The sequence below is a fragment of the Neomonachus schauinslandi genome, chromosome 2, assembly GCF_002201575.2.
Source record: "Neomonachus schauinslandi chromosome 2, ASM220157v2, whole genome shotgun sequence".
In the NCBI taxonomy this organism is placed as follows: Eukaryota; Metazoa; Chordata; class Mammalia; order Carnivora; family Phocidae; genus Neomonachus; species Neomonachus schauinslandi.
Genome location: NC_058404.1, coordinates 85650270 through 85664095, shown reverse-complemented (window position 1 = coordinate 85664095; position 13826 = coordinate 85650270). Strand labels below are relative to the sequence as shown.

Sequence of the window (13826 nt, the reverse complement as noted above, 5' to 3'; positions counted from 1 at the left end):
GTTACTCTGATTCTAATCCGACACCACAGGGTTCATTTTACCCTTCCTCTTTCCTTACTGATAACTTTTTCTTCATCAGTGCAATGCCCATAATAGCTTTCTTTTAACTTAAAAGATAGTTATATTTAATAATCAGCTCCAAAGCCGTTCATTGATTGGCTGGAAATGGGTTTATTAACTTGGTAAATATTAATGGGCATGTTCCGTGTCTAAGGCCCTCTCTACAAGGCACTCTTGGTGGAACAAGGATGACTCTCAGACCCTCCCTTCAGGTAGTTTAGGGGCTACTGGGAAATATATTAAAATGATACAGAAAGTTAGGAGTGTTAGGAGAAACAAATAAATTGCTACGGGCATGCAGAGAAAGGAGAAATGCACCCCTACTGAAGGAATAAGGAAAGGCCTCTGAAGAAGCTGTGGATCTTTAAGGAAGGGTAGGACGGGATCTGTAAGGATTAGGGGAAAGCAGTCCAGAAAAGGGAGCAGCTTGAACCAAAGCACGAAGTGGAGGCCATGCACAGCAAGGCGCAGTTAGGTGACAGTGTGTCTGGGTAGAGAAGAGGGCCTAGGAGGAAGCATCGTGGCTGGAGCTGGATCACAGACTCCATGTTTGGCTGGCCATAGCAGAATCTGGGCTCTGTTCCATGGGCCATGGAGAGCCCCTGAGAGTTTGTAAGCAAGAAGAGACTTGACGGGAGTGACATTGTGGGACTCACAATGGAGGGGGCATCTGAGGGACTGGAATGGTCTCTGGAGGACAGAAATCAGTTTGGAAGATATTGATATAGGTCAGAGAATCCGAGAACGACTGAATTTGGGCAAGGACAACAGGTATGCAGAGGAGGGCATATACATGCGGAGCTACCATGAGTGCAGTTGGCCACACTTGACAATAGATTAGATGAGAAGAGCAAGAAGTCAAAGGTAGTAACTTCAGGATCACAAGAAAGTATATTAAAGAGTATCAGAAACTTATAAGCAAGATGGTGGGAAAGTTTTCAACAGCCCCCAAAATGCAGAGTTGAGATAAATCACTTCCCTTGTGACTATTTTCGTGCTACTTCAGAGTGGACAGAAAAGGAGAGAAAAATCAAACTTTTAATCAAACAGTGCTGTTACTTCGTAGCAGCAATGCTATATCTCCACTAGAGTGGAAAACTGTATTAAAAATCAAAGTGAAATTTCTAGAAGATAATGACATTTAATTAACCCATGGTGCTGGTTAGCCATTGGCATTGATAATCACCACAAAGCAGTGTTTTCTTTGAAGTTAGTTAACACTTTCTAAACTAGAAGCTGCCCACATTTTATCCATTATGACTTGAAGGCTATTAAAACAGAGCCATATAACTTCAGTCACCAGGGAGTTTTAGAACACTGAAGTCAGAATGAAACCAGCACAGCTACTCTATTAATGTTGTATCACTATTCAGATGTGATAGTTTATCTCAGGGAACAGCTTAAACGCAAATATAGTAGCATCTACACCATCATGACAGCACTTACTAGTTAGCACACAATGTATAGGCATAGGCTGTGCTTGCTGGAGAATATTTGGCTTTCAGGCTCGAGAAGCAACTATGAATCAACTGCTGTTATGCGAGTCTCTGTTAATTACATTCTTTTTTTAAGGCAGAAAGAGCTAAATTTGTTCATCTGTTTTGCAAGATGCCAGACAACTTAACCATGCCATAGGGCAACAGGAAGGATGGAAGTGGAGGAAAAGAGAGCGAGTAATTTTTATTAGATTGTGCAAAAGTTTGGAACTGTAGACCCATTGGCTATAAGGAAGTCTGGCATGGATGCTCAGGCTTGCACGAGCCAGGTGATCTCCTTCCCCCTGGTTGTAGAGGTGAAGACACTTCAAGCCTGTCAAGGTGTCCGTCCTACCCTAAAGGCTCTCTTGGAATGAACCTACCCAAATTCTTCCTATAGAAATGTAGATCATCTTAATTGGTGGCCAACTATTTTTCTTCTTCAGCGGAGTCAAAAGAACCACAGTGAAGGAGATGTCCACATTTTCTACCAGAAAAAGCTCTGTGACCGTAAGAGTTGTCCACCACCAGAACACGTCTCCAGGTAGAATTTGTGGACACGGATTCCCACACTGAATTCACAAAGGTGTTGAGGAAGACTGTGCATTGGACCTTCACTAACACAAAGAAGGGCCAAGGGTACAAGATGAAGAGGACATCCCTACCATTACAGAGCTCAGCAGCTCTGAAGATATTAAAAGGTCATTCCTGCAGGAATTAAGCTCTTTCATTACAAAAGTGCTGTATTAAGAAAACATCGTTATCAATTAAGGCAGGCAGCGTTGGCAGGACTGAAGAGTCAATTATAAGCACTCAAAATATGGTAGCAAGGAAGAGGTTAAAGGCACAAACTGAAGCAGTGAAGACACAGGTCACACGTCCTCGTGGTGTGCTGTCCCCGTTCCTCTCTCACAATACTCTCCTCCCCTCCTTGGCCACTTTCCCTCTTCTCGGTCCTTTCAGGCACCCTCTCTAAGTCTCTTTTTCTATGTTTATATGAGAAGTAATCTGACAGTAGACCTTTCTACTATTTCTTGATTAACCATACTTGAGTATGTTGGTTACTTAGGTTATCATGGTACCAACTGATTCCATGATGGGTTTTTTTTAGCTCGTTTGTTTCTAATTATGAAATCGAAGGCTTTGTCACTGCTCTAGAAATTTCAACCCTTGGCCACTTGTAGGCTGTGTGAATTGAGGGGTGAGAAGGGCAGCTACCGTCAAATCTTTAGTTCTCTAAAAAAGTTCTGGGGTAGAAGGAGGGTGAAATTTGTTTCCTCTCTCCTGGAATAACTTAGATTATGGTTCTTGTATCCTGAGACGCTGTGAAGAAACCTGCACTTCCAGCAGGCCTGACTATACAATTTGTAGGGCCCAGGTGAAATGAAAAGGCAGGGCCCCTCGATCAAAAATTATTAAGCATCTCAAGACTGTGACAGCAGAGCATTAAACCTACCCCCGAGTTCCAGGGGCCATAAAGCCCAGGTGTCCTGCGTTCAGGTTCCTCTTCCCTGGCTACCTCATTGATCCTTCCATTAACCTTCGCTGGATGAGAGGCGTGGCAGCCTGAGCTAGCCTACTGCTCTTGCAGCTAAAATTCACCAACACATTGGACGCCAGCGTGGCTCAGTTGGTTAAACCTTCGGCTCAGGTCATGATCCCAGGGTCCTGGGATTCAGCCCCATGTTGAGCTCCCTGCTCAGCGGAGAGCCTGCTTCTCACTCGCGCGCTCGCTCTCTCTCTCAAATAAGTGAATAAAATCTTAAAAAAAAAAAAAATTCACCAACACACTATAACGCGATTTGAACATGACAGGGTTTCCTTGCTCTTTCTTCTTACCTTGAACTGCCCAGAACTGCAGAGACATATTAAAATGTTTTGCATTTGTGTTTTGTTATTTTAAATGATATTTAATTATGTTTTTACGTTATAATACGATGCCTGATGTTCTGAAACAAGCCCCCACAGTTCCTCTAGCTTTTTTTCTAGCATGCTAAAGTTCTTGACAGTTGTGTAGGTCCGTGGAATGCATTCTCTTCATCAGGGCGCGCACCCTTATCTCCCTCTGGCCTAAACCTCTTCCCAGTTGACGTCAACACTCCTCCCGTGTAGCCTCCAGTCATCTCCTTTTCTGGAACTGCTTTTAGAGAGTGAAAAGAACACTTAAGAAGTTTTAGAAAATTTTCAGAAAAAACTTCCCGATTTGCAGAATATTTTGAATGCGATTTTTTTTTCCCCACCAACCAATATGGAACCTTTATTTTTAAGGTAATTTCTGTACATCTGGAGTATGAGAGTAATCCTTTTACAAATGGAAATGATTACTAGAATAAATGACGACAAAACCATAACTGGTATTTCATGTGAATCCACAGGAGTTTTTAAGCTTCAAATCCAGCCAAGAAGTTTGTTACAATCTCTTTTAGCTTAGCATCTGACTGTTCTGAGATCTTTCCATCAGTCCTTATATTGCCCAACAGGGCCTGGTGCTGGCTGATAACATGAGCCAGGAAAGCATGCTCAAACTTTGTGATCTTGCTGGGCTCCAATTTATCAAGATACCCTCTTACACCAGCATAAATAACAGCCACTTGTTCTTCAATGGCCATGGGAGAATACTGTCCTTGCTTCAGCAGCTCAGTCAGTCGCACGCCACGACTCAAGAGTTGCTGAGTGGCAGCATCAAGGTCAGAACCGAACTGGGCAAAAGCAGCAACCTCGCGATACTGAGCCAATTCCAGCTTCATGGTCCCTGCCACCTGCTTCATGGCCCTGTTTGGGCAGCAGATCCAACACGAGACACAGACAAACCAACGTTAATGGCAGGGCGGATACCTTTGTAGAACAATTCTGTTTCCAAGAAGATCTGTCCATCAGTGATGGAAATGGCATTTGTTGGAATGTAAGCAGACACACCACCAGCTTGTGTTTCTATGACTGGTAAAGCAGTCAAGGAGCCACCACCAAAAGAATCGTTCATTTTGGCTGCTCTCTCTAGCAGACGGGAGTGTAGGTAGAACACATCACCAGGATAGGCCTCACGACCAGGGGGCTGACGGAGCAGCAGAGACATCTGACGATAAGCAACAGCCTGTTTGGATAAGTCATCGTAGATGATCAAAGCATGTTTGCCATTATCTCTAAAATAATCTCCCATAGAACAGCCAGAGTAAGGAGCCAGGTACTGAAGGGGAGCAGCATCAGAAGCAGTAGCTGAAACCACAATGGTGTACTTCATGGCATCTGCATCTGTAAGTCTCTTCACCAACTGGGCAACAGTGGATCTCTTCTGACCAATAGCAACGTAGATACAGTATAGCTTCTTCTTTTCATCAGTTCCATCATTGAAACGTTTCTGGTTAATGATTGTGTCAATAGCAATTGATGTTTTGCCAGTCTGTCGGTCACCAATAATCAGCTCACGCTGACCACGACCAATTGGCACCAAGCTATCCACAGCCTTAATACCAGTCTGCATTGGTTCACGCACAGAGATTCGAGGAATGATCCCAGGGGCTTTCAGGCCAACTCGCCTACGGATCTTGGAACCAATTGGACCCTTTCCATCAATGGCATTACCAAGGGCATCTACAACACGGCCCAATAGCTCCTCGCCAACTGGAACATCCACAATGGCCCCTGTTCTCTTCACAATATCTCCTTCCTTAATTAGTTTATCATTTCCAAACACTACAACACCAACATTGTCAGGTTCCAAGTTCAAAGACATACCCTTTAAACCTGAAGAAAACTCTACCATTTCTTCTGCCTGAACATTTCTCAGCCCATGTACACGGGCAACACCATCACCAATGCTTAGGACACGCCCAGTCTCTTCAAGGTCAACAGAGGTATCAGCTCCAAGAATACGCTCTTCAAGGATAGAGGACACTTCGGCAGTGCCAATCTTCTGAAGACGAGTGTTAGAGGCATGGAGGTTCCTTGCAGCAATGAAGGAGGATCCCAAAGCATTTTTGCAGACCAGCCCGGCCCGCCGAGGGAGGGCGCGGGCCACGGCTGCGGCGACGCGCACGGACAGCATCTTTGCAGGTTCTCCTTGGGTGGTTTCTCTGCAGCCGCAGCCTCTGGACTGACTGGGACCTTGAATGCGATTTTTGACTGCCTTTCTTCAACCAAATTTACGTAAGAAAAATATCATGTAAATAAAAGGTATTCAGGTCTCATTTCCTACATCAGGACACTGACTTTCTCCTGTGCTCTGACTTTTTGTTTGTTTTTTTAATTGTTAAAGCTTTATTTATTTATTTATTTATTGGAGTAGTTTAAGGTTCACAGCAAAATCGAAGGGGAAGGTACAGAGATTTCTCATCTACTACCTGTCCCTATGCTCAGACTTTGATTCCTTAACTTACGCATTAGCTCTTTACTCGTTTAGATGTTTTTGTTACCTTGATATTTTTTGGTAACTTGGAATATTTTGATATTTCCTTCTAATTCGGACTGGCTGGAAATGGAGAAATGTCATCATGTGGGAAGAATAAATTCTAAAATATTTGAAAAGAAGTTAAGTTTCATGGATCTCAGAATTATGTAATACCTCAAGCTAAGGTTAACAAAGTGTTGCTTAGTTAACAGTGACTTGGATCAGGTGCTTCAATAAACAGATAAGGCTTATTTGTAATTAGCATATTGATTGTTTACATATAAACGAGTGCTTGTAAAGTGCTTGAAGGGAGTTGAAAAATGGCTTATTAAGAGTTTTAAATACCCCATTGCAAATCATTTATTTCAATACTAACAGACACTATTTTTGAACCAAGTGTTTGTTAGGCCAAGGAAATAACCAAAAAGCTTAAGTCACCACAAATTCCAAATAGGTACTGTCAATTAAATCTTTATTTCTAGAAAAACATTACCAAGTCCCTTTAAAGTTGGGTGTGCATGACTGACCAACAACTGGAAAAGATAATATGATACTAATGTAGTTTCAAGCTCTGTCACCAGCACTGCTGATCTTCCACATCTCCATTTTAAAGGAAATGACCAAATTCCACAAGTTTTGTACATGAGGCCACATCCCTTGGATCCTAGCTGGGCTGAACCAGGAATGAGCACCTGACCCAAGGGAAGCCTGTGGTATCTGGAGGACAGAGCTCGCTCCATCAGCCTCTGACTCTGTGAAATGTGGTGGGAACAGAGAAACGCTAACAGTTAGCAGCGGCAGCAGAGCCTAAAAGATCATGAGTGACACAGAAGAGAAGGCAAGGGGGCGGAAGGGGGCGGGATGAGCCACAAGGGAAAGCGGAGTTCCAAAGAAATTACTATGAGGAGACAAGAGATGTTGACAGTGGAAGGAAGGAAGGAAAGGAGCAGAAGAGCAGGAGGGAAAAAGAGAAAGAGAGACATCTACAGACACACAGACCAGACAGAGGACAGATGGACCATGTGACCCTTAAGAGGGCGTGGTTTGCCCCCAGAGATTCCCTTGCTGGCTTTTTCCCACTTAGGCCCAGCCCATAAGCATCCTTAGAGTAAAGCTCTTTGTGTCTGAGATAAATTGAATGTGTCACTGTTCCTTATTCTGTAGCTTGCTGCCAGAGACTTCCCCAAACCCCCGAACACATCCTCCTAACAGGAGCAAAGGAAAGGCGCTGTGGGGTGTGTGTTTGTGGCCCGAGGGCAGGCTGGGGAGACATCCAACACCTAATACATTGACACCAAAAGCCTTCCTTCTTATACATGTGCATTTGCTTAAGTCTGTCTGTACTCTCGCCCCTCCAGAACCCCAGAAAGGGTCTTTTTCTGGGATTGTAAAGGCCTAAGACCGGCGAGTGAACACCGGCGGTGGCCAGGCCCCGGTCGTTGGGCCTGTTGCCAGCAGCCGGTGGTCTGTCATACCCCTTTGATGTTCACAGTCAGGACAGCTTCTGCCTGCTAAATATTTATTTAATCCAATTTGGCCAATCAAACTTCAGGTCTAATAAATGATTACTGTAACAGGCAGCTCTTAACCCCCAGTACCCTTCTACTTCCTGAGGTCAGCCTGGGGCTTTGTTTGAAAACAAGGAGCCAGCACAGCAGGGAGGGGGGAGCCCAGAGGAAGAAAGAGTGGGAGAGGGTATGTGTGTGAACATGTCGACCGTGAGTATGTGTGAGTGTGAGTGTGCGCTGAGGTGGAGGGAGAAGGAGGGGAGGAAAGAGAGAAAACCAAAATGGAAATGAGAGGCTGTGTGAAAACCTACATGGAAATTCTCTTCTCTCGTCTGCAAATCCAGATCAACATGTGAAAAACCAGCGGTGAACTGAGTTTTCAGCTTTCCGGGCAGCAGTGACGTCATTCTCCATCAATCAGAAAGCAGATGCTCCTCTCCTCCGTCCCCCCAGCACCCTCTCAGAAAGAGGGTGAGGGAGCCGCCAGGGCGCTTAAGCTCCCATTTCGAGTTCCATCAGAAAACAAATAGGACCCACGAGGCTCTCTCCACCCCTGAGTTCAAAGCCTGTGTAGCTAAGGAACCTCCACTTCTGGCTTCTGAGGGGGGTAGTCCTCAAGGGGGGAGGGGGAGGAAAAACCAAACTCAACTCCACGCATTCTTCCCTAAATGTCAAGGAGACCTGGTGGGCTTGCTGCCGTTGTGTTTCTAAACCTCTTTGTCCTAGCAATACTTTGTAACCTCCGTGGAGTGCAAGATTCTTTATCTGCAGAGAGAAAATAAACCCTAAGGCATATAGCAATTTTCTGCTTGTTGCATCTTGTGCCTGGTTTGTTTCAGCAAAGCCAGGTTTCCTTAGCATCACCTGGCCCCATCTATAGAAAGGCGTTGTCGGGAGAGTGTAACCATGTTTAGCAAAAGCTCTCTGCTTTGCCAGCCACTTAATGTCCTGGGCAATGTACTGCTGCCAATATCCACTCAATTAGAAGGTAGTAATCATCCATTTTACTGTGCCCCCCTACTGCCCATCACCCCCCTTCCTCCACAAGACACGGAGCACAGCAGGCCCCTCATGTAATCCAGCCTTGCCGGCAGATGCAGTTACATGGCAACCATAAAGACACGTCCTTTTTTTCCAGACCAATATTCTATTAATCCTTACAAGTTTATTAGTTCTGACTCATAACAATCCATCAGCCATAAGTGCAATAAATGATGCTTGGAAATTAATACCCACATTTCAGCAGAGGAGATTTTACATCTTAAATTATCTTTAAAGTTATAAATAAATAACATACGCGAAATAGATTTAAGCAATAAACATGTATTCGGCAAACAATACTCAGGAAGCTTCCAAGTCAGCAAGAAAAAAGTGATTTGGGCAATATCTTGTTAATAGGCCCTCCACTCCCTGCCCTCCTTCTTTCCCTGGGAAAATCATAAATCCATCATGTCCGATATTGGGCCCATTTCTTTCGTGGGACAAATGGTGCTTCCTTTATCTAAAACTCATTCTCAAATGCTTCAGCTTTCTTAAGTTGTTGTTTTGTTTGTTTTTGTTTTTGCACTTGTTGTTTTATTTTTTTATTTTTTTTAAAGATTTTATTTATTTATTTGACAGAGAGAGACAGCGAGAGAAGGAATACACGCAGGGGGAGTGGGAGAGGGAGAAGCAGGCTTCCCGCCGAGCAGGGAGCCCGATATAGGGCTCGATCCCAGGACCCTGGGATCATGACCTGAGCCGAAGGCAGACGCTTAACAGACTGAGCCACCCAGGCGCCCCTTGCACTTGTTGTTTTAAAAGGATAATTTAGAAATTTTCCAAGATATCTGTTTCCTTCCAGGTCCTCCTCTCTATAGGTAGCCCCTTCTCCCAACAATGCCACTTGAATAGCTTTTAAAAAGTGACCCCCCTGAAAGAAGTCCCGTTGAACCCAAAATATTAGAAACTCCTCTCACTCACACACGGGAGCCAAGAGGCTGGACTCAGGAGCCAGGAGTCTATTCTGTTATTTTATGAAAGCAAAGAAGGGTCAAGTTTCTACCAGGTGTCAGAAAACACCGGTTTAGTTTTTATTTTTAAACATGGAGAACAGGAAAGAAAGAGAGAAAGAGGCTGCTGCAGCGCTATTTGCCAACTTGTATTTCTTTCCACCTAGATCTAAGAGACGCACTCAAAATCAGAAGTTTTATAGAGATACTTTACTTTCAGTACTAAATTAAATCTGCATAATTTCATCAAATTTTGTCCCTTGTGGAAATGTAATTATTGCACTCTCGTTTCCTAGAACTAAGTACTTTATTCTTAACCTCATTCACAGATTTAACCCACAACAACAGAACACTACAGGATTCACGTTAGTGACAATTTAAAGTGAATTAAGGGTTGATGACAGAAGTCTGGTCTAGACAATACTATATCAAGGGACATTTTTATTCCTTAACCTCAAAGGCTACAACAGCAGAACGCAACTTTGTGTTAGCCACTCCTCTAGCTTCTTTGTCTCCTTTCTTATGTCTCTTTTTTTCTCTTTGCTTCTCTGCACACAGACGTGCTTTCCGCTTATGGATTCAGGAGAACCGCCTCCATAAATTATACCACACCTTTTCTGACTTCATGCAATTTCCCCCAGACTTCAAAATTTCACCAACCAGACAGAGCAAGATGCACTGACTTCAACTCGATGTCCCTGCTGGCTTCTGAGGCTAGACAGACAAACACTGATTTCCCGGTGGTCAGCTGGGTAACAGCGCTTCTTTGATACCACACACACAGTGCTCCCTGTTTCTCCCTGTCTCTTGCGCCAGCGTCCACACACTTCCAACCCCACAGAGTCTGGTCACCGAGGGCTGTGTGTGGTTGCCAAGACCAAGAGATTTTAAAATACAGACAATGGCATATTCTGAAACTACAATCGCCGACATTTTGTACCGCCCATGGTCATGGGCTGAGATCGGGACAGATGGAGCAGGAGTGCTCTGAGTCCTGGGCATCAAGAGCATGGGGTATCTTACAGGTGGAGGAGACCCTAGGGACCACCTAGTCCAACTCCATCTGAAAAGGTAAGGAAGAAAGGAAAGAAAGGAAAGAAAAGGAAGCTAAGCTCCAGAGTCACAAAATGATTTGCTCAAGGTCACAAAGCCAGTTTGAGGCAAGCCAAAGACAGAATCTGGGTCTACTATCAGTTAGTAAGACTTTCTACACTTATTCAAGCCAGCTCCAGACCAGATAATCAGAAAATATCATGACGTTCTAATGTATACACCCATATTACATTAGCACATTACATATTATAATAGTGCCTGGGTGATGAGATATGATATGATTGTGGGCATGCAGTGATGGTGGCAGTTATGAGAGGGGATGAAATACATTAAAAGCTGGACACATTCTGAAATTCTGGCACAGTTTCATTTTGCCTCAAGGGTTACACAAGGGATCAAGATAAAACTCTAAATTAAAACAAAAACGGATAATTCTCATCAACGGAGGCCATCTTTTCTGTGATAAAGGTGTTTTAAAGATACATAAATAAAAGATATATTTTATATACTTATATATTTAGTCTGAAGACATGTATAACATGTATTATAATTAAAATGATGAGGTTAATTTTGATGTATGGCCAATGGTAGTATACCTACCCAGTGCGTAAGCATCTCTGGATATGCACAAACCCAATTAATATAACGCATGGTACATCTATTGTCTTTGCCAGACATAATTCCACTAGTAATCTTTTATAACCTTGATGTATATATGACTAAAGTTCTGTCACCAATACTGTTTCCTCACTCTGCATACTGTGAAGACCGAGCTTTGATTTATGTCTGTATTCTACAAACAGCCTTATTTCCTCTCCCTTCTGGAACACATGAGATACCTTTACTCATGAAGACCATGGCCACATCACTCATTCCTTGCTATTCCATTCTCCACATCTTTTCTGATGCTGCCTCTTCAATGACAGTCTCTTCTATATGTTTCTTCCTTTTTCACCGCCACACACTTGAGGTTTCTCCACCTCTGATGTAAACCATTATTGTAAAAGCCTTATAAGTATTCTCATTTCTCTTCATTCTTGACAGAGGCATCAGAATGATTACCCTAAACCACAACTCCAGACATCATTAAGTTGCTCAGAAATCAGGGCTCCCTGTGGCTAACTGAGTAAAGTCCAAACTTCTTGGCATGATGGTCTGGGTTCTCCAAAAGATGGTTCAGTCTGGCTTTCTACCTTTGAGCCTATCCTCTAGGCACCCTTTGGTATTCCCATCATGCACCTTTGTGCCTACTGACCTCAGTGCTGGAATGCCCTTTTCACACATTCTTATCCCCGCTCCAGCCTCCATTACCACTCGCCAAAGCTCTGTCTGTTCTTCACAGCCCAGCTCTACGGTCCTATACTCAACAAATCCTTCCCCAAATCTCTCAGCTCTAATTCCCTCTCTTCTCTCCTGTGCTTCCATAGTACTTTCTTAATATCTCTACTGAGAGCTCTTAGAACATTGTCATGTGTCTTTTCCCCCATTCAATTATACATTCCTTGAGGGCAGTGATACCTCCTACACATCTGAACCAGGCACCAGGACAGAGCCTTCTATAAAGGCTCTCAGTAATTGTTTGCTGAAATGAATGTGAATGCACCTCTACATTTGCCACTGCTTTAATTTTCCAAACTGCATGGCTCTTTTGCATTTTTCAAATTGTTCTTTAGGTGCATCCTTACACCTTCCCTTCCTTGCCCTTCCGCTGCCCCCACCAGTAATACGCTTTGTGGTTGTTTCATTTAACTTGCCAGCAATGGCCTTCACTTGGGTTTTGGCAGGCTTATGTTCTCCACACTTATCTTACTCACTCTGTGTCAGATTGGCACACTATCTGGCTTAGTTCGTTTGGGCAGCTATAGACTGGGTGGCTTATAAACAACAGACATTTATTTGTCATAAGTCTGGAGGCCGGAAGTCCAAGATGAGGGTGCCAGCATGGTCAGGTGAGGGCCCTCTTCCAGGCTGCAGACTTCTCGTTATATCCTCACATGATGGAAGGGGCAAGGCAGTTTTCCCAGCCATTTTATAAGGGCACTAATTCCATTCATGAGGGCAGAGCCTCCCAAAGGCCCTCCCTCCTGATACCATCACCTTGGGGGTTAGGTTTCAACATACGAATTTTGAGGGGACAAAAACATTCAGTCTGTAGCAATACCTAAAGATGTACGAGGGCACCTAGAGTAAAGAATGATCGGAATCTGTACTCCCTGACTTCCTGGCTACGTGACCTTGAGCAAGGTACTTAACCACTCTGAGCCTTGGTCTCCTCGTGAGAAAGGGTTAGTAATTCCTCAATTCTGTGAAGACCACTGTGACAATAATATAGATAAATCAGCTGGTATGAAGAAGGCAGTCAATAAATAGTACAAGATACACTTTAGACCAGGCCAAAGAAAGTTGGCTGAGAAAGGAAGCAAATTGTTTCCTGAAATTTGTGTTAGCTGCCTTGAGAATGAACGCTTATACTCACCTTCAAATCCTGGCTCCCTCCTTGGAGACCCACTTCACTTCCCCCCAGCACACTGGATTCTGAATTCCTTCACATGGATGCTATTATTTCTCTCTCTTCACATGCACACCATGATGCAATGCCTGGCACACGTCACCCTTCACTTTAAGAGCACAGAACAGTTCCGACTCCATTTCTGCTATGTCCCAGCAACACAGAGATACGATGCAGAGAGCTGCCGTTGATGAAGATTTACTTGTATAACTCAGGAGTGGGCTCAATCCCCAGACTCTGTTATTAATGATATTGTCCTATAATCTGTGTTAAATATAGATCATGAGTGATGCTGATGAGTGGGTTGGATGTCATATTTGTGTTAGTTCAATTACAATAATAAATTAAGATGCTCTGTACCCCTACTATGTAGATTTGGTCTAGGGTTTCATTATGATGACATAATACTCTCTTAGTTTTCATAAAGACATGCTGGCTTTTTAATTTTGTTTTCTATTTCTAGATTTAGTTGTACATTATTGGCAACATATGCTGCCCAGATTCCAGAATTTGGTAATAAATTATATTTATACTACCTTTGAAAATTCTTTTCAGGGCATAAAATTTTCTAGCCCACATTGTTATATGTGTTTAATCTTTGGTTTTCCTACCATATTATGTAGAGTCTGCAAAATGACCCATAGATTCATGAGTGTATCACTGTGAGTCAGTTTCTGAAACAAAGCCATCAATACACAGAGGTAGGTCGATGAATTAGGAATAAGATTTTCATCAGTACTTGTACTATACCTGTAAAAAAGTTTTCTCCCCACCTGTCACGCTAGAGCCTAAGTCTGGTGCGCAAAATCAGGATAATATTAATTTGCTGTTGGGGGATGGTATGGT

The 13826-nt window shown here is 43.4% G+C and overlaps 1 protein-coding gene and 1 pseudogene across 2 annotated transcripts in view; both read right to left on the bottom strand.

The window, feature by feature from the left end:
• Window positions 1-13826, bottom strand: part of MAML3 (mastermind like transcriptional coactivator 3) — a 396601-nt gene that overhangs the window by 196321 nt on the left and 186454 nt on the right. The gene's annotated exons all lie outside the window — the stretch shown is intronic.
• Window positions 3832-5631, bottom strand: LOC110571271 (annotated as a pseudogene). The gene has a single exon (XR_002479776.1). The product of XR_002479776.1 is annotated as an ATP synthase subunit alpha, mitochondrial-like (transcript).